Source organism: Saccopteryx leptura, chromosome 9 (assembly GCF_036850995.1).
Source record: "Saccopteryx leptura isolate mSacLep1 chromosome 9, mSacLep1_pri_phased_curated, whole genome shotgun sequence".
Classification (NCBI taxonomy): Eukaryota; Metazoa; Chordata; class Mammalia; order Chiroptera; family Emballonuridae; genus Saccopteryx; species Saccopteryx leptura.
This window is the reverse complement of record NC_089511.1, coordinates 22,784,481-22,805,568: the sequence shown is the minus strand read 5'-3', so window position 1 is coordinate 22,805,568 and position 21,088 is coordinate 22,784,481. Positions and strand designations below refer to the sequence as shown.

General features: G+C 44.4%; 1 protein-coding gene across 1 annotated transcript in view; it reads left to right on the top strand.

Moving 5' to 3' along the window:
- LOC136380711 (IST1 homolog) overlaps positions 1–21,088 on the top strand; it is a 450,214-nt gene that overhangs the window by 20,287 nt on the left and 408,839 nt on the right. The gene's annotated exons all lie outside the window — the stretch shown is intronic.

The window sequence follows — 21,088 nt, the reverse complement described above, 5'->3', positions numbered from 1 at the left end:
ACTGGCTTTGGCAAGAGAAGAGGGAGAAAAGGGGGAGAGGGAGAGAAGCAGATGGTCACTTCTGTGTACCATGACTGGAAAATGAACCCAGGATGTCCATACACCAGGCAAAAACGCTCTATCCACTGATCCACTGGCCAGGGCCATGAAGTTCAAATTAGGAGGAAACAAATTCTAAGTGTGACTCGCAGTCAGACACCAGAGTTTGTACTACCCAACACCAAGTAATGCTGTCTGTCCTAGGTAGGACATGAGTACAGGAAGAACAAGAGTATAGAAAGAGCAAAAGAAACCAAAAAACCTAGAAACAAAAGCTAACAAGAAGAAACCCAGACCTTCATTTTTTAAAAATATAGTTTTACGGAGAAACATAAAAGGCTAAAGAAAACAGAAACAACACCATGTCCTTTGATGAAAAAATGCACATCTCATTCAGCACCCACAGTAACCCTCTGAATCTCTTCTTTTTCCCAAATCAGAAAATATGGCTAAGAAAATAATTTCCTCTAGCAAAGTCACTCGGTAGATGGAGGAACTTGGATATAAGCCCAGATGTGTCAGATTCCAAAGGTCATGCTTTTAAATAACTACCTTTTGCTTCTAATCTAATCCCAAAAGGATTTCTCTTAGAACATGATAAAGTGCTTCTAAGGTCAATATGAAAAAATAGATGAGTAGCCAAGAAAATTCAGAATCAAGAATCTCAGAGTAAGTCTTCCTTTTCTTGAACAAAAAAAGGCATTCTTTTTTTTTTTTTTTTTTTTACAGAGACAGAGAGAGGGATAGATAGGGACAGACAGACAGGAACGGAGAGATGAGAAGCATCAATCATTAGTTTTTCGTTGCACATTGCGACATCTTAGTTGTTCATTGACTGCTTTCTCATATGTGCCTTGACCGTGGGCCTTCAGCAGACCGAGTAACCCCTTGCTCAAGCCAGAGACCTTGGGTCTAAGCGGGTGAGCTTTTTGCTCAAGCCAGATGAGCCTGTGCTCAAGCTGGCAACCTCGGGGTCTCGAACCTGGGTCCTCTGCATCCCAGTCCAACGCTCTATCCACTGCGCCACCGCCTGGTCAGGCAAAAAAGGCATTCTTTTTGTTCAACATCCTATTCTATGACCCAGTGATAACCACAAGGGACCCTGAAAGGCCAACTCAACGATTCAAAATGTATTTATGATGTATTTTAATTATATCCCTATGAACACTTTGTGTTCTGTTAGGCAGTCAAATTCTATCAAAAAAGCCATCTTCCCCATAGAAACTTATTGCTAGCTATAATTTCCTGCTAGGCTCATGTGTGCCACCCTTCTCCTTAGTTTAGTCACGTCAGTCTTCTTCCAGTTTCTCTACTATGCTAATTCAGGACCTCTGTATCTGCTCTTGCTTCTGTTTCAGTCACCACTCCTCTTCAACCCTGAAACCTCTGTAACTGTTTCTGTCCACCTGCAATACTCTCCAGCAGCCTGAATGCCTCTTCACCTAGGACATGCCAGTTCATCCTTCAGATCATCCTGTACAGACCAGACCCGGTCCCCAAGTTACACATTTCATCCGTACTGTATCCCCTTTCCTGGGTACTGCATCTCCCAGTTTGAGATTATACATTGATTGAGCTTTCTTCGTTCAACAAACATTTACTGAATACTTATTTCATTCCAGGCCAAGTGTGAGATACAGTGGAGAGAGAAGGGAAATAGAGGTGTGATACCTTTTGTCACAGAGTTTGGTCTAGCCTAAAGGAAACACTCATATTAGCAAAGATTCTCATAAATAACTTTAACATCACAATTGTGACTTGTGACCAGTGCCAAAGAGAATCTATTCTCAATGATAAGACTTAGTAGGAGTCAATTATATTAGAAGGGAAATATTTACAAAAGTGACAGTAAGTACAAAAGCATCTTCTGGAAGTGAAAAGCCCAGACTATGGTGGCAGAGCCAAGGGGGCTGTGCTGCAATGCGAGGGTCAAGCTGCACGAGGCCAAGCCACGCAGTGCCTTGTAAACCTTCAGGGCTTGGTCCTCCACCCAAAGCAACAGGTTGCAGCTACCTGGAGAAATGGTCCGATTTAATTCATATGTAACTTTCTCATTAACCTGAAAGCTCCCTGAAGTCAGAACTCACACCCCGTCTCATTCATAGCTGCATCTGGGAACCTATAACAGCGACCGACATTTATTTAGCTGCTCAATTAGTCGTTGTCCAACGAGTACTGGGTTCTTCTGGCTGTGACAGGCACGCAACGCGCCCCCTTTCCAGCCACAGCCTCCACTTCCCAAAACGGGCTGGCTTGACCCAAGGCCCCCGAGGGAAGGCGGAACTGGGTCGCAGGCTGCCTTTGACTCCTTCCACCGCGGCAGCAGGGACAAAGGCCACAGCTTTCTCTGACGGTGAAAGGAGCGATCCCAGACGCGATGCCCAGACGACAAACCCTCACACCCACCTCAGAACAGGTACAAGCACTGCATGACCGGAACTGTGTCACACCGGCCGCGCCGCCCAAGCCTCACATGCGTCCTCTCTAGGATGCCAGAGCGCACCGTTCAGTGGTTCTCTGGTTTTACCACTGAGTTTCGGACTTTTTAAACTGGGATCCTAGGAGACCTTGAATGGGAGAGAAGTTTTATGTCTGTTTTTGCTAATCTCTAGCTAAAACTTAGCATTTCCTTTATTTACGTGTTGGCAACAAGCCACAGTATTATCAGTACCTGTGATTTCTGTCATCAATATAAATCACAGATTTTATATCACATTACAATTTATGTAGATATCTCAAAATGCGGACTATTTTTATCATTAATATAAGAAACATCCAAACCTGTAAGAACTTTTATGAATTTATTTGAGCCAAACTGACAATTTTGGGGAAGCAAAAATCTCAGTGGGTTGAGAAAATGCTCCATGCCCTGGCGGGGTGGCTCCGTGGATAAGCATCCTTTGGCATGTGGAAGTCCCCTGGTTCATCCCCGGTCAGGGCACACACAAGAAGCAATCAATGAATGCACAACTAATTGAACTAAGTGGAATAGTGGAATAGCGAATTGATGCTTCTATCTCTCATTAATGGGGGGGAGCTCCAGAGAATGGCAATTGTATACCTTATTTTATACATAAGAATCAAAGGAGAAGACATTAAGGGGGTTACATGAAATCCATTCGTGATAGATTAGGAAGGCGGGATAAAGTAAGACCAGGGAAATCTCTGATTTGGATAAAAAGTAGGGGCCCTGGCTGATTTTCTCAGTGGTAGAGCGTCAGCTGGGCGTGTGGAAGTCCTGGGTTTGATTCCAGGCCAGGGCACACAGAAGAAGTGCCCATCTGCTTCTCCACCCCTCCCCCTCTCCTTTCTATCTCTCTCTTCCCCGCCCACAGCCAAGGCTCCATTGGAGCAAAGTTGGCCCGGGCGCTGAGGATGGCTCCATAGCCTCTGCCTCAGGCATTAGAACGGCTCTGATTGCAGCGGAGCAATGGCTCAGATGGGCTAAGCATCGCCCCCTGGTGGGCATGCCGGGTGGATCCTGGTTGGGCACATGCAGAAGTCTGTTTCTCTGCCTCCCCACTTCTCACTTCAGAAAAATACAAAAATAAATAAATAAATATAAAATAAAGAAAGTAAAGCAGATAGACACATATTTCTTTTATATTGGTGGCTTTAGCGATAGTAAACAATGAACATTTATAGCATATAGGTAGTGTGGGAACAAGATAACCATGAAGGTTCTGTGGTCACTGATATTCCAAAGGCATGTTATTGTAAATGTAAAAAAGTAATAGACAATCTCAGTTAAGGTCAAGATTAAACTTTGTCAAGGAAGATACTGATCTAGGGCATGACTCACTGCCTGTGGCTCACTATTAGGAAGTTTTAATTTCAGACCATTCTATGTGGCTACTTCAGGTCTCTGAGTTTGTAAGGCCCACCATGCAGGCCTTCCCTGCGCTTGTCAGGTTCAGTCTATGGCCCTTTTTTTGTCCATAAACTCAAAATTACAATTGTTATTAGGCTCACAATCGTTATTAGGCTCATATTGTCATTTCATCACATTAGTAAAGATGCACATATATTAATGTATCACAAAATTTTTTTAACTATTTAACTCTATTTTAATTGATTTGGGAGGTGTGTACAGGTGTCCTTACACTGCAAGAGGACATCACACACACACATACACACACACACATCTTCCATAGAGGTAAAGATACCTTAAGATACATTAAGAAAGACCAGAATTGAGAAAGGATACATTAAAGTGAAAACAATGGACAATAAAAAATAGGCCCTGGCCGGTTGTCTCAGTGGTAGAGCATTGTCCTGGCGTGCAGAAGTCCCAAGTTTGATTCCTGGCCAGAGCACACAGGAGAAGCACCCATCTGCTTCTCCACCCCTCCCCCTCCTTCCTCTCTGTCTCTCTCTTCCCCTCCCGCAGCCAAGGTTCCATTGGAGCAAAGATGGCTCGGGTGCTGAGGATGGCTCCATGGCCTCTGCCTCGGGCGCTAGAGTGGCTCTGGTCACAACAGAGCAACGCCCCAGATGGGCACAGCATCGCCCCCTGGTGGGCATGCTGGGTGGATCCTGGTCGGGCATATGCAGGAGTCTGACTGCCTCCCCATTTCCAACTTCAGAAAAATACAAAAATAAATAAATAAATAAAAGATAAAAAATATTACTAAGAATTATAAGAGAGAGCAATCTATGATAGCTATGAAGATGGGATGTCCTGATATATGAAGGTATCATTAACTGAGATTAGGAGTTCAGAAAGAGGAGCTGGTTTCAGGCAGGAAGATTACAGAATTTGGTTTTAAAAATACTGAACATACAGAGACACACTTGCTTTATATATAATTCATATCCCATACAATTAATACATTTAAAGTGAACAATCTGGTAGTTTTGGATATACTCACAGAAGTATACAATTATCACCACAATTTTAGAACATGTTCGTCATCCCACCCCCAAAACCCCATATCAATACTCTCCTCATTTTTCCTGTGATAGAATAACATTCCCCTCAAAAATGTCTATGTTCTAATCTCTGGAACCTGTAATTTAGATTACTTAACAAAGAGGAATTAAGGTTGCTAATCACCTGATATTAAAATAGAGGACTTGCCTGGATTATCCAGGTGGGCCCAATGTAATAATGAGGGTCCCTAAAATTAGATGACAGCATAAGCGAAACTTGCAGCTGTGAGACCTTGAGAAGCAAGCAAAGTTCCAGGCAGAGACCTGAGGCGGGAACCACTGTACAAGGACACTCCGCCTGGAGCATAGAGACTGTTGCCCTCCGCTGCTCCTAGCTTGGTCCCAAACAGTACTGGGCACAAGGGATGTAGAATGAATCATAAACAAGAGAAAAATCGAGATTCAGGGAGTTTTAATAAGTAAAGCCACGACAATAACATTCTGGCCTGAATGGGGTGGGGGATGAACAATAATCTTTAGACACTTGAACAGCCTGATCCTATCCTGAATATCAAATAGCACTCCTGAGGGTCAGCTACTTTTGCCCAGCACAATGGTGACATCTGGTGTTAGCAGAATACATCTCAGGTAGCTCTGCAAATTATCTGAACTTGAGAGAAACATGGTCTTGGTGTTTCCCTCCCTCTCAGAATTCTCACCTCAGCTTCCTGAAGGACCAAGAAATGTTTTCATTTTTCTATATATATATTCTGCCTTTTAATTTGCTTAACAATTGCTCTTTTTCTTTTTCTTTTTTTGTGACAGAGAGAGGGGCAGATAGGGACAGACAGACAGAAAGGGATTGAGATGAGAAGCATCAATTCTTCATTGCAGCTCCTTAGTTGTTCATTGATTGATTTCTCATATGTGCCTTGACCGGGGGGCTACAGCAGATCAAGTAACCCCTTGCTCAAGCCAGCAATCCTGGGTTCAAGCTGGTGAGCCTTGCTCAAACCAGAAGAGCCCGCGCTCAAGCAGGTGACCTCAGGGTTTTGAACCTGGGTCCTCTACCTCCCAGTTCAACGCTCTATCCACTTCACCACCGCCTGATCAGGCTATTTTATTATTCACATTAATGAAATGAAATTGTACATAAACTGGACATTTTTTATTAAAATATAGTTGACATATAACATTGTGTAACTTAAGGTATACAGCATATAAATTTAATACATTTATATATTGCAATATGATTGCCATTGTGACAATAATTAGCACCTCTATCACATTACATAATTATCATTTCTTTTTACCGCTGGAATAATTAAGTACTAGTCTCTTGGCATATTTGATGATTGTAATTCAATATTGTTGCCTACAGTCACTATACTATGCATTAGATCTCTAGGATCTACTATTGGTTGCAAATTTGTACTTTTAAACATCTGTTCTATCCCCCCATCCAAAGTGGACATTTTTAGAGTCTAAAATTGGTGAGTTTTGGCCCTGGCCGGTTGGCTCAGTGGTAGAGCGTCGGCCTGGCATGCAGGAGTCCCGGGTTTGATTCCTGGCCAGGGCACACAGGAGAGGCGCCCATCTGCTTCTCCACCCCTCCCCCTCTCCTTCCTCTCTGTCTCTCTCTTCCCCTCCCGCAGCCAGGGCTCCATTGGAGCAAAGATGGCCCAGGCGCTGGGGATGGCTCCATGGCCTCTGCCTCAGGTGCTAGAATGGCAGTGGTTGCGGCAGAGCGATGCCCCAGATGGGCGGAGTATCACCCCCTGGTGGGCGTGCCAGGTGGATCCCGGTCGGGCGCATGCAGGAGTCTATCTGACTGCCTCCCCATTTCCAACTTCGGAAAAATACAAATAATAATAATAATAATAAAATAAAATAAAATTGGTGAGTTTTAACTAGTAGAGAACAAAATAGACAAAAATCTGTATCCTCATAGAGCTTGTATTCTTAGTGGCCAAAATCATGTCATGTGGCTACTCCCAACAGCAGAGGAACCTGGAAGGCAAGCGTTTAGCTTTCTGGTTTCCACAGTAGAAAGGGGTTGGGAAGGGCCTGGTATGAGCCAAACTATCGTCCTGACAAGTGGGGCTGAGGACCATACTCAAAATGTGTAAATGTTTATATACACCAGTTAAGTTTAAAACATGTTTCAGAAGTACTGCCATGTTTATTCCTTACACTAGACCTATTTATTATTACTGTTAATTTATTAACATATTAAGTTAGATGTCTTCTTCTTTGGTGACATGCAAACAGACCCCCTAGCACAAGACCCTGGCCCATACAATATCTACAGTCAGCAGTAGCTATTATCTAGGCACCAATAGGGTACATCCTGTGGGTCCTCGGGTCCCTTTCATTAGCTTCCTGTGAAGTTTCTCTAAGTCACTGGCTCAGCTGGCTTTGCTAGCTTCTTGGGATGTTCACGGCCTCTTTGTTTTCCAAAGTTCCCTTAATTGAGAGAAGTATTCTTACTAGATAGGATGAGTGGAACTGCTCATCCAGCTCAGAACAGATACATGCTTACTGAATGAATAGTGAATCACAGTTTATAAAAACCCACTCTAAAATTCCCCGGGACTTTCCATCAGGATACACTTCCCAGAGGAAACTCCATCAGAGCACAGATTCTCAAACTTGGCTGCACACTGGATTCACCTGGGAAGATTTTTAAAAATATGATGCCTTGCCCTGGCCGGTTGGCTCAGCGGTAGAGCGTCGGCCTAGCGTGCGGAGGACCCGGGTTCGATTCCCGGCCAGGGCACACAGGAGAAGCGCCCATTTGCTTCTCCACCCCTCCGCTGCACTTTCCTCTCTGTCTCTCTCTTTCCCTCCCGCAGCCAAGGCTCCATTGGAGCAAAGATGGCCCGGGCGCTGGGGATGGCTCTGTGGCCTCTGCCCCAGGTGCTAGAGTGGCTCTGGTCACAAAATGGCGACGCCCAGGATGGGCAGAGCATCGCCCCCTGGTGGGCAGAGCGTCGCCCCATGGTGGGCGTGCCGGGTGGATCCCGGTCGGGCGGATCCCGGTCGGGCGCATGCGGGAGTCTGTCTGACTGTCTCTCCCCGTTTCCAGCTTCAGAAAAATGAAAAAAAAAAAAAAAAAAAAATGATGCCTGGGTCCTGGCCCTGACAGCAGTGATTCGCAGTTGGGTGATTTGTTCCTCCCACCAGGAAATACTTGGTAATGTCTTCTGGTTATTACAACTGGAAGAGAGTTTGGCATCTGGTGGATAGAGCCCAGGAATGGTGCTAAACATTCCACAGTGCACAAGTAAGACACACACACACACACCCCAGCAAAGAATTAGCTACTCCCAAAGGTCAGTAGGACCACAGCTGAGAAACCCTGTTAAAGATTAGACTCTCTAGGTAAAGGTTCAGCCTGGGCATGGGATTTTAAAAACCTTCCCAGGTGATTCTAATATTCAGTCAAGTTTGATGTGGGAAAAGCGAGAGACCTGGTGCTAGAGCAGGGGTCCCCAAACTTTTTACACAGGGGGGCCAGTTCACTGTCCCTCAGACCGTTGGAAGGCCGGACTATAAAAAAAAACTATGAACAAATCCCTATACACACTGCACATATCTTATTTTAAAGTAAAAAAAAAAAAACGGGAACAAATACAATATTTAAAATAAAGAACAAGTAAATTTAAATCAACAAACTGACCAGTATTTCAATGGGAACTATGCTCCTCTCGCTGACCACCAATGAAAGAGGTGCCCCTTCCGGAAGTGCGGTGGGGGACAGATAAACGGCCTTAGGGGGCCGCATGCGGCCCGCGGGCCGTAGTTTGGGGACCCCTGTGCTAGAGAATACTTGAATATGTGGCTAAATTCCTTTCAACCCTGTGCCATTGAGTTTGAACTGGAAATTTTCCATATCTTCTCATTTGGTTGTGAGTTGGCATGGAGGTTGAAGGTGGGTTGAAAGGAGGAAGAGTTAGTGGCTTTTGTGGGGAGCCCCAAGTTTTCCACAACATGCTGGGAACAGATATCTCCACAAATACAAGTTTTGCTGCTTATTAGTCACCTTACTCATGAGTTAGTCTCCCAGGGATAGTTCAGGAGGATCATTAACTACAATCAAATAATCACACGCAGGAAACAGGCCGCTAGAAGTTACACATGGGAGAAACAGCTCCTTTGCAGGAGAACCCCTGCTGCTGCTCTGGAGGGCCACCCTTCTTTCTGGGGGGCCTCCAGGAAGGGCCACTATGGGTGCACTACTCCAGGGAGCACTGTTCACACAGAACACAGTGTGAAGGTGATGGTGTTCCCTGGCTCCATGGTCCCCAAGGTAAATTTTTACATTCACCAAATTGACTAGACTTTTAAATCAGGCCCCCTGAAATACTTTTTTCCAAATGAATAAATCCAACCAGTTCTATATTTATTCTGATACTTATTTATATTCTCTCAGGCAATGTAAGGAGAATATATTTTATATTATATATAAAACATATGTATATGTGTATCTTTATTTATATACATAATATTTCATGAAAACAGTATATACATACCAACTTGCAACTTTTTTTCTTTTCTTTTTTTAGTGAGAGCAAGAGAGAGAGAGAGAAAGAGAGCAAGGAAGAGGGAGGAGAAGCATCAACTCATAGTTGCAGCACTCTAGTTGTTCACTGACTGCTTCTCAAATGTACCTTGATGGGGGGGCAGCCAAACCAGTGACCCTTTGCTCAATCCAGTAACCTTGGGCTCAAGCCAGTGACCTTGGGCTTCAAGCTAGTGATCTTTGGGCTCAAGACAGCAACCATGGGGTCATGTCTATGATCCTGTGCTCAAACTAGCACCCTTGGGGTTTCAAACCCAAGACCTCAGCATCCTAGGTCGATGCTCTATCCCAACGGTTCTCAACCTGTGGGTCGGGACCCCGGCAGGGTCGCCTAAAGCCATCGGAAAATACATAATGCATATCAGGTATTTACATTCTGAATCATAACTGTAGCAAAATTACAGTTATGAAGTAGCCACAAAAATTATTTTTTGGTTTGGGGTCACTGCAACATGAGGAACTGTATTGCAGGGTCACGGCATTAGAAAGGTTGAGAACCACTGCTCTATCCAGTGGTCAGGTGCAACTTCCTTTTTTCATTTAACTTTCTATATGGCCCACTTCACAAGTCTAGACATGTAGATATGTTATTCATTTAACAACTGCAGAGTATTACTTTGCATGGAGCTGACGGACTTAAAGAATAGTAGCTTAGAGCCTGGCCTGTGGTGGTGCAGTAGCTAAAGCATCAACCTGGAACGTTGAGGTCGCCAGTTCAAGACCCTGGTCTTGCCCAATCAAGGCACATATGACAAGCAATCAATGAACAACTAAAGTGAAGCAACTATAAATTGATACTTCTTGTCCTACCCACCCCCTTCCTCCTTCCTCTGCAAAATCAATTAAATCTTTTCTTTTTTTTTCTTTTTCCTTTTTTTTATATAGAGACAGAGAGAAAGTCAGAGAGAGGAACAGAGAGGGACAGACAGACAGGAAGGGAGATGAGAAGTATCAATTCTTCATTGCGGCATCTTAGTTGTTCAATGATTGCTTGTTCATTGACTGCTTTCTCACATGTGCCTTGACTGGGGAGCTGCAGCAGAGTGAGTGACCCCTTGCTCAAGCCAGCAACCTTGGGCTTCAAGCCAGCAACATTTGGGCTCAAGCCAGTGACCATGGGGTCATCTCTATGATCCCACACTCAAGCCAGCGACCCTACGCTCAAGCTGCTGAGCCCGAGCTCAAGCCGGAGACCTTGGGGTTTCAAACCTGGGTCCTCCATGTCCCAGTCTGACACTCTATCCACTGCACCCCCGGCTGGTCAGGCAATAAATAAAATCTTAAAAAAAATAAAATAATAGCTGCTTGGAACCCCATAACATGCTACTAAACATACAAAAAGGATGGGAATCTACAAGCATAAGAGAATGAGAAAGATGAAAACTGATGAGAGATGTCAACACAGTTTGGGAAGATAAAAAGGGGTAAGCAGGGAAAACTTGAAGCCCTGCATGGGAGTGGAGTGGGGAGGAGGGTGTATAACAGCACGACGTAAACTGACTCACTCAGTGGAAAGGCTCAAGAATTAGGTGTCAGAGACTCTGCAAGGCAGAGTCAGAGGTTTAAGGAGCAACTTGGACCTGCAGATCCCATCCTCACATGCACAGCCCAGAGCACTCACCCAAGCCTTATAATATAGGAGTTTTATTCTCTGGGAAAAAAGAGCAAAGAGCCAGATTAAAGCAGTGGATTTAAAACAAGGAGATAAATGAAAGTATGCATACTGAACAGAGAAGCCTCACAGCTGCCCTGAGCCCTCTCCTCCCACCTGGCTCTCAAACACTGGTAACCAGGCTTTATACCCTCCGTGGGGAAGCCTGGAAGACTCTTTCTGAGAGGCAACAAATAACCTCAGGTCAACCTGGGATAGAAGTCTAGCAACAAAAATGCAACAGTCTTCTTTACTACAAAGGAGTGGATGTGAATCTATGATCCCAAGCATGGCCATGCCTATGGGTAGCTTGAGTGTAACAGAAATTTAAAAAAAGTAGAGGGAATACTCTAGAAATAATGACCAAGGATATAGGGGATATTTCATGTTCAAACTGGGAATCCTAGGAACAAAGCGGTGGAGGTAATGGAGAGCTATGGGATAATGTCAGACCGAAATGGGCAGAAATGAGCAAGAATCAGGTATAACAACCTGGTTATCTATTTCCTAATTCCCATCAATGGGACAAGGGGCCCCAATGGTCATCATGGGACAGGATGTCACCAGTGCACATTGCAGTTCAGCAAATATCCATGTGCACCTACTATGCACCAGGTTCTGGGTTAGGGACACAGGACGAAGATGCTGTCCTTACCCTCAATGAACTAGCCATCTATCCCGGGCAGACTGCCAATGGGAAAGCTCCCTGCTGTCCCAGGGCAGACAAGGGGGCCCTGGACATTCTCATTTCCCAGCTCCCTGCCCACCCCATCCATGCAGAGCCCCCTTCATCTCCTCACTTTCTTCTAGCCTGACACAGAACTATCCTGTTCTGAGCACTCCCGCTCAGTTTGTGAGAATCAGGGTTGGGCACAGCAATAGGGCCCTTCTGCTGTCATGTCAAACCAACAAAGCACAGAAAAACTCGCTATGTGCAAGGTGCTAGCTGACTTTGACATTCAAATATCATCATAGAAACTTGAAAGCTTAGCATTTATAATAATGTCTTCAAGAAACAGGCAGGCTGGCCTGACCTGTGGTGGCGCAGTGGATAAAGCGTGGACCTGGAAATGCTGAGGTCGCCGGTTCGAAACCCTGGGCTTGCCCGGTCAAGGCACATATGGAAGTTGATGCTTCCAGCTCCTCCCCCTTCTCTCTATCCTCTCTCTCTCTCTCTCTCTCTCTCTCCCTCTCCTCTCTAAAAATGAAAAAAAAAAAAAAAAAAGAAACAGGCAGGCTAATTTAGCAGGTAGCAGAGAAAGAAGGTTGTTTGATAAGCTGTGGTTTCAAACTACAAGACACAGATGCTCAAGACACCCGCTGAAAGGAAAGTAGTTTATTTTTAGTTTGACACGTCTAGAAGGGGGACGTGTCCCTCAGACAAGTTCTCCTGCATCCTTGGGGCCAAACGGGAAGGTTGCTTGGGAACAGCAGGGCAGTTTGGGCAAGACCCTCAGAAACACAGGGGCTCAGACCTAGAACCCTGTACACCCACTTTTTTGCTTGCACACCCACTAAAATAATTCTGTAAAAACTCTGAAGTTGTGGCCAACAAACACATTAAAAAAATGCTCAGTAGGGAAATGCAAATCAGTGAGCTCTGGCCAGAAAGCTTGGTTGGCTGGAACATTGTCCCGATACGGAGAGGTTGCCAGTTTGACCCCTGGTCAGAGCACATAAGAAACAGACTGATGTTTCTGTTTTTCTCTCCCTCTCCTTATCTCTCTAAAATCAATCAATAAATTTTATTTTTTTTAAAAAGCCACAGTGAGGTACCACTTTAAACTCTCTAGGTTGGCCCTGGCCGGTTGGCTCAGCGGTAGAGCGTCGGCCTGGCGTGCGGGGGTCCCGGGTTCGATTCCCGGCCAGGGCACATAGGAGAGGCACCCATTTGCTTCTCCACCCCCCCTCCTTCCTCTCTGTCTCTCTCTTCCCCTCCCGCAGCCAAGGCTCCATTGGAGCAAAGATGGCCCGGGCGCTGGGGAAGGCTCCTTGGCCTCTGCCCCAGGCGCTAGAGTGGCTCTGGTCGCGGCAGAGCGACGCCCCGGAGGGGCAGAGCATCGCCCCCTGGTGGGCAGAGCCGGGTGGATCCCGGTCGGGCGCATGCGGGAGTCTGTCTGACTGTCTCTCCCCGTTTCCAGCTTCAGAAAAATACAGAAAAATACTCAGACCAATGGAACAGAATAGAAAGTCCAGAAATAAAACCACATATATATAGTCAAATAATTTTTGATAAAGGGGCCAATAACACACAATGGAGAAAAGAAAGCCTCTTCAATAAATGGTGCTGGGAAAACTGGAAAGCCACATGCAAAAGAATGAAACTGGACTACAGTTTGTCCCCCTGTACAAAAATTAACTCAAAATGGATCAAAGATCTGAACATAAGACCTGAAACAATTAAGTACATAGAAGAAGACATAGGTACTCAACTCATGGACCTGGGTTTTAAAGAGCATTTTATGAATTTGACTCCACAGGCAAGAGAACTGAAGGCAAAAATTAATGAATGGGACTACATCAGACTGAGAAGTTTTTGCTCAGCAAGAGAAACTGATAACAAAATAAACAGAAAGCCAACTAAATGGGAAATGATATTTTCAAACAACAGCTCAGATAAGGGCCTAATATCCAAAATATACAAAGAACTCATAAAACTCAACAACAAACAAACAAACAATCCAATAAAAAAATGGGAAGAGGATATGAACAGACACTTCTCCCAGGAAGAAATACAAATGGCCAACAGATATATGAAAAGATGCTCATCTTCTTTAGCTATTAGAGAAATGCAAATCAAAACTGCAATGAGATACCACCTCACACCTGTTCAATTAGCTTTTATTAGCAAGACAGGTAATAGCAAATGTTGGAGAGGCTGTGGAGAAAAAGGAACCCTCATACACTGTTGGTGGGAATGTAAAGTAGTACAACCATTATGGAAGAAAGTATGGTGGTTCCTCAAAAAACTGAAAATAGAACTACCTTATGACCCAGCAATCCCTCTACTGGGTATATACCCCAAAAACTCAGAAACATTGATACGTAAAGACACATGCAGCCCCATGTTTATTGCAGCATTGTTCACAGTGGCCAGGACATGGAAACAACCAAAAAGCCCATCAATAGATGACTGGATAAAGAAGATGTGGCACATATACACTATGGAATACTACTCAGCCATAAGAAATGATGACATCGGAACATTTACAGCAAAATGGTGGGATCTTGATAACATGATACAAAGCGAAATAAGTAAATCAGAAAAAACCAGGAACTGCATTATTCCATACGTAGGTGGGACATAAAAATGAAACTAAGAGACATTGATAAGAGTGTGGTGGTTACAAGGGGGAGGGGGGAATGGGAGAGGGAAAGTGGGAGGGGGAGGGGCACTAAGAAAACAAGATAGAAGGTGACAGAGGACAATCTGACTTTGGGTGATGGGTATGCAACATAATTGAACGACAAGATAACCTGGACTTGTTATCTTTGAATATATGTATCCTGATTTATTGATGTCACCCCATTAAAAAAATAAAATTATTATAAAAAGAAAAAAAATAAAAAATAAAAAAATAAAAAATGACAACAGCCAACACACACACAAAAAAGAAAAATACAGAAAAAAAAGAAAAATAAAAAAATAAAAAATAAACTCACTAGGTTAGCTATCATTTTTAAACAATGGAAAATAACCAGTCGTCAAGGACGTGTAGCAATTGGAACCCACATATCCTGCTGGTGGAGTAAAATAGTGTGGTGGTTGTGGAAAAGTTGGGCAGTTTCTGCCTGACCTGTGGTGGCACAGTGGATAAACCATCAACCTGGAATGCTGAGGTCGCTGGTTTGAAAACCTGGGCTTGATGCTTCCTGCTCCTCACCTCTCTCTGTCTCTGTCTCTCTCTCTCTCTCTATCTTCTCTCTCTCTCTCTCTCTCTCTCTCTGAATTTAAAAAATCTAAAAAAAGAAAAAAAGAAAAGTTGGGCAGTTACTCAAAATGTTAAACAGAATTACAAGCAATTTTGTTCCAAGGCATTGACCCAAAAGAATGAAAACAGGTATTCAATCCAATACTTGTACACCAATGTTCACAGTAGCATTATTTGTAATAGCCAACAAGTAGAAACAGCCCAAATATCCATCAGCTGCTGAGCGAGTAAGTAGAATGTGGTATAGTCACATGACATATAACAAAGTTCTGGTCAATAATGAACCACATATACAATGTTGGTCCCATGAGATTACAATGGAGCTGAGTTTCCTGTAAGAAATGGAAGGATGTGTGGTTCAGGAAGAATTGATTTCTCCAATAGGAGCAATATCTGTGGGGCTTGACAATAGATCCCCTCTCACTCGCTGCGCCGCAGTGTTGAGTGCACAAATGAAATGCAGTCCCAGTTACTCAGCCACCAACTCATTTCAGCACAGAGGAGCCTGTCCCCCAATATTGCATATTCCAAGCGCTCTACAACCCTCCCAGATCTGGCCTGATGGTCTTCCGAATGCATGGCTGTAAATTCTTTGTGAGGAGGAACCAAAACCTTATACAAGGACATAAGTACATGGATCAATTTAGTGAAAGCTGAGGATCTAAAAATGGATTTCATCAGGGTACATACAAGAATCAACCAATGATGCATAAATAAGTGGAACAACAAGTCAATGTTTCTTTCTCTCCCTCCTTCCCTCTCTCTAAAGTCAATAAATTAAAAAACAAGAAGTCTGACCTATGGTGGCACAGTGGATAGAACATCAACCTGGAATGCTAAGGTTACCAATTCAAAACCCTGGACTTGCCCAGTCAAGGCACATAAGAGAAGCAACTAATAGGATTGGTGTTTCCCCCTCTCCTTTCCCCCTTTTCTCACATTCTCCTCTCTTTAAAACCAATTAATAAAATCTTTTAAAAAATAAAATAAAGAAATAAGGAAGTCTCAACCACTTACTTGTTTGGAATTTAGGGAACATTCTTTTTAGCTTTATTGTTCTGATCTGGAAAGTGGACCCAACATCTAGTTTACTATTCCATGGTATTTTTAGACTTAAGCATGAGGAATAGTTAATACTACTATTTAGGTTTTGAATAGGATGTTTAACTTTTTCTTTAAGAATAAGAATGCTTATTAAAAGGATACAATAGTACACTTATAAATGAAAGTCTTTCCCCCATTACATTGGATCTGACTTTTTTTTAAACTGAACTTATTGGGGTGACATTGGTTGATAAAATTAAATCGTTTTCAGGTGTACAATTCTATAATTCATCATCTATATATTGTATTGTGTATTCACCACCCCAGAAGGGCTTGGAACTTTACAAAAGACTTTGCTGTCTGGGTCTTGTGTTTCCCTCCTACCTGATAAAGGCAAGTCTTACTTTCTGCGACAGCTATAGGTCATGGAGACCAAGGGGAAGACTCGCCAAAGATCTCACAGCAAATAAGTGACCTGGTCGGGGACAACAGCACCTACACTGACCACCTTTCTTTAAATGCGAGGGCATGGGAAAATACCAAGAAAACAATGAAAGCAGAACACAATGAAACACTGATTAAATTAAACACCAGCAAATAAACAGAAAGTATTTATATAAAGTTTAGTATGTATAGTACATAGGATATCTAGTATATCTAAGTTTCCAGTATAGCCAGACCTTTTTAAAAATCATTTTCTTAAAGTAAGAGAGGCCAATTAATATTCTTAGTCTATTCCACCAAAATCTGACTCATTTAACTGAGAGGATAAAAACAAAAACCTGAGGTTCCCAAAGGCCTTTTCATTCTATTAAAATACACACTCGTTCTTCACTGACCAGCGACTCCTGACATATTTCCTACTTCTGAAACCCCTGGTCCAGGTAATCCCCCGCCTCCTAGATGCAGTGCTGCTAGGCAAACAAGGAAGTTCTTATAAATAATTACATTTCAGGAAATAATTTCTTTTGCTTCATTTAAACCAAAGTTTTATTTTTGACTAGTAATACAAAAGCTATCACAAAAGAGTAAGTTTCCCTTCCAGCCCTTTTTTCACATGACTGTGTTCCTTTCCCCAGAGGAATCGATGATTTTAAAACACGAAATTTGGTGTAATCCTGAGCATGCCAAGGGCAACATAAACAATTTGGGACTAATCTGTAGGATAGGAAGTGTTCCGGTATTGTTGTGAGAACTTTGTTACAAAAGACTAAGTATAGAAAGTTGAAAGCAGGGTCTACTCAGAGCAAAAGCTGACACATCACAGAGCAGAAAAGAGGCTGGAGGGAAAAGGAATAAAACTAATGAGTCTGGGAGTACTGAGTCAAGACTTGGAGTTATGCTTGAGTCCAGGACAGCAACGGGGTTTTCCAGAAGTCCATATAGAGCATTTAAGATCAGAATAAGGCCCTGGCCGATACAGTGTCAGCCTGGCGTATGGACATCCTGGGTTTGATTCCTGGTCAGGGCACACAGGAGAAGCGACCATCTGCCTATCCCTGCTTCCCCTTCTTTTTCTCTTCCCCTCCTGCAGCCAGTGGCTCAATTGGTTTGAGTGTGGCCCCAGATGCTGAGAATGGCTTGGTTGGTCTGAGCACATCAGCCTCAGGCACTAAAAATAGCTCAGTACTCGAGCATCGACCCCTGATGGAATTACTGAATAGATCCTGATTGAGGCTGGGTGGATCTCCCCTCCTCTCACCTAAAAAAAAAAAAAATCAAAATTGTTGCAAAAAATCTAGGATGACATAATACCTAATTTTAAAGAAAGGCAGTTGCCCCACTCAACCTTACTTACCTCACCCCAATCCTGGCTCCGACTGTGCTTGGTTATACCCATATGTCCCCTCTTCCCACCAGATCATGTCTCTACCTTTCTCTGCCCTGCTCTGCTCCCTGGGAGACTGAGCCCTGAGGACTGCACAGGTGGGATTCCTTGCCTCCTGGCTTCAGTGGGGAGGGAGGACCAGCCAGCAGAAGGCCCCTATTGGAAAGCAGAGGGTGGGATGAGAGAGAGGTTGAGGTATTTCATTCCCCACTTCCTCCCGTCTCATCACCTAAGTTCTGGGAGTGGTGGCTTCCTCCACAAACACAACTCCCAGCCAGAGGCCCCTCTCCCACACCTTTTGGCTTTCACAGAGCTCCCCTCCCCCTTCACACCCAGGGGTGCTAGTACCAGACCCTGGGCACCTCACATTCTCTTGTTGATTCCCTTAATAGTGCCCACATTTCTGTAAATTGTCCCTTCAAATGGAATTCCCTTAAAAATTCCAATTTAGGGTACCTTCTCTTTCTTTAGGGAACCTTAACTATTATAACCACTGTCAACATTTTGGGTCTAAGTTGTGTGCATTTAAAAAATCTATTGGTGCGTCGGCCTAGCGTGCGGAGGACCCGGGTTCGATTCCCAGACAGGGCACACAGGAGAAGCGTCCATTTGCTTCTCCACCCCTCCGCCGCGCTTTCCTCTATGTCTCTCTCTTCCCCTCCCGCAGCCAAGGCTCCATTGGAGCAAAGATGGCCCGGGCGCTGGGGATGGCTCTGTGGCCTCTGCCTCAGGCGCTAGAGTGGCTCTGGTCGCAACATGGCGACGCCCAGGATGGGCAGAGCATCGCCCCCTGGTGGGCAGAGCGTCGCCCCATGGTGGGCGTGCCGGGTGGATCCCGGTCAGGCGCATGCGGGAGTCTGTCTGACTGTCTCTCCCTGTTTCCAGCTTCAGAAAAATGAAAAAAAAAAGAAAAAAGAAAAAAAAAATCTATTGGTTTTAAATCTCCATAAATATGCTATTATTATGTGCTGTATGTGATTGTATTATGTGTTTAGGAAAACACTCCCTATACTAGCTTTAAATAACCTACTTGTAGAGATCTGCTAGAAAAAAATGCAAGCAGAAATCATCATTGTTTGTTTTTTCTCTCTCAGCTCAAGACAACTGTTACCCTTGCTTTGCTCTCCTCTTTCGAGCGAAAATCGTGTTTTCACCACTTCGGAGGCTGAGGCTTGAGGCCCCGGGTTATGTACGTAACCTGAGTTGTTCCATCAGCGAAATGAAGAAGTTTGGGGAGGCAGGACCAGCAACTTCCTGTCTCACCTGGGAAAGTGTCTGTTATTTAAGATATTATTCATTGATTTTAGAGAGAGGATAGAGAGAGAGAAAGGCAAGGGGAGGACTGGGAAGTATCAACTCATAGTAGTTGCTTCTCGTATGTGCCTTGACTGGGCAAGCCTAGGGTTTCAAACCGGCAACCTTGGAATCCCAGGTCGATGCTTTATCCACTGCGCCACCTCAGGTCAGGCTCCCCTGGGAAAGTGCTTGGAAGGAGACCCTAGAGGTGGAGCAGCTGGGCTGCCGGTGCCCTCCTTTGTCACAGATTTGAAAGTTCCGGGGCAGAAGCACACCTGTGCTTCATGCTCTACCCTCAACCTCCCATCGCTGGCCCCCACCCAGCCCCTTGGACTATGCCTGCTCCCTCCCTGGTTCTTTTCACATTTTGACGACAGCTGTGTATAAAGTTTCAGGACTCAGTTTCCCCAAGATCCAACTGCTGCATTCAACCCCAAGCCAGTGGGGCCAGTAATTTTGTCCAGAGGGAGCTATAGGAAGCTGGAAGAGCCAGCCTGACAGTGTAGCTGTCCTCCTGGCCCCTAAATAAACGGTGCTACTGCCAGTTGATATCACTTCCCGCCTGTCCGATTACATATATGAAAAGTCTGAGGAACATTGAGCATTAAAGAAAACACACTCTGGGACCCAGAGGCAGAGCTCCTTCCCACCCCCACTGCCCACCACTCTGCAGGGAGGTAGGTAGTGGAGGATGTGGCTGAGAAGGTGGATCTCCCCCAGGGAAGAAAATGAAATTCCCCGGTGGAGGAAATGGGAGAAAATGAGAACAGAGCAGGCAGGGTGGGAAGAGCCCCCACACTCTCAGGTCCCGCTGCTCAGCGTGCTCCTCCACGGGGAGTCCACGGGGAGCCCCTGAAGTGACCCCTAGGGGCCACACGGACAGTTCCTCTTTGGCTGCAGGAGGACTGAAACCTCCTTCTCCACACATTTGAAAGCAGAAAAACAAAAATGAATCACAGTGGGGATGGTTTTAGGCGTTGTCCCTTAATCTTTTGCTTGGACTGTTAGAAGAGTTTAGAATTTTTCTTTTTTGCCTTTAGATTCTCTCTCCTTAGATTTAAAAACATTAATCAAGCACATACTGTGAACTAGGCACTATGCTTGATGCTGGGGACACAAAAGGGAGGACCTTCAAGGCCCCTACAAACTAGAGGATGGTCTTTTATATGGGGTGGGGGAGAAGGAGAGAGAGTTGAGTATAGGGGAGGTTTCACAGACATGGGATGTCTGAACAGGGTTGAGAAGGCTGAATGGGAGCACGCTGGAGAGGAGAACATTCTAGAGAAAACAGGACGTATAGAGGAATGGAATGTGAAAAGACATTCTACTATCACTAACATGACATAAAATTTTGGATAAGATATTTATCCTTCCTGACTCTTTTTTTTTTAATTATTTTTATTTATTCATTTTAGAGGAGAGAGAGATTGAGAGAGACAGACAGACAGACAGACAGAAGGGGGGGGGAGCAGGAAGCTTCAACTCCCATATGTGCCTTGACCAGGCAAGCCCAGGGTTTTGAACCGGTGACCTCAGCATTCCAGGTCAACGCTTTAACCACTGCGCCACCACAGGTCAGGCCCTTCCTGACTCTTAAGTTCCACTTCAATAAAAACAAATAGTGACACCATGTAGCAAATAAAATTAATGGATTATGAAGTACCTTAAAGGACAAAATGACACCTTCACACCCTAAAGGTAAATGCTATAACTCAGGTGAGATGTGCTCTTGGAAGAGGCACTTAGAACAGTTTATCCCAATGTTGATTCTGGTTTTGGCTACATGGAATCTCATTCATTCTTACTTCTGACCTCTACCCCTGGCTGTAATAAGTTTTTCA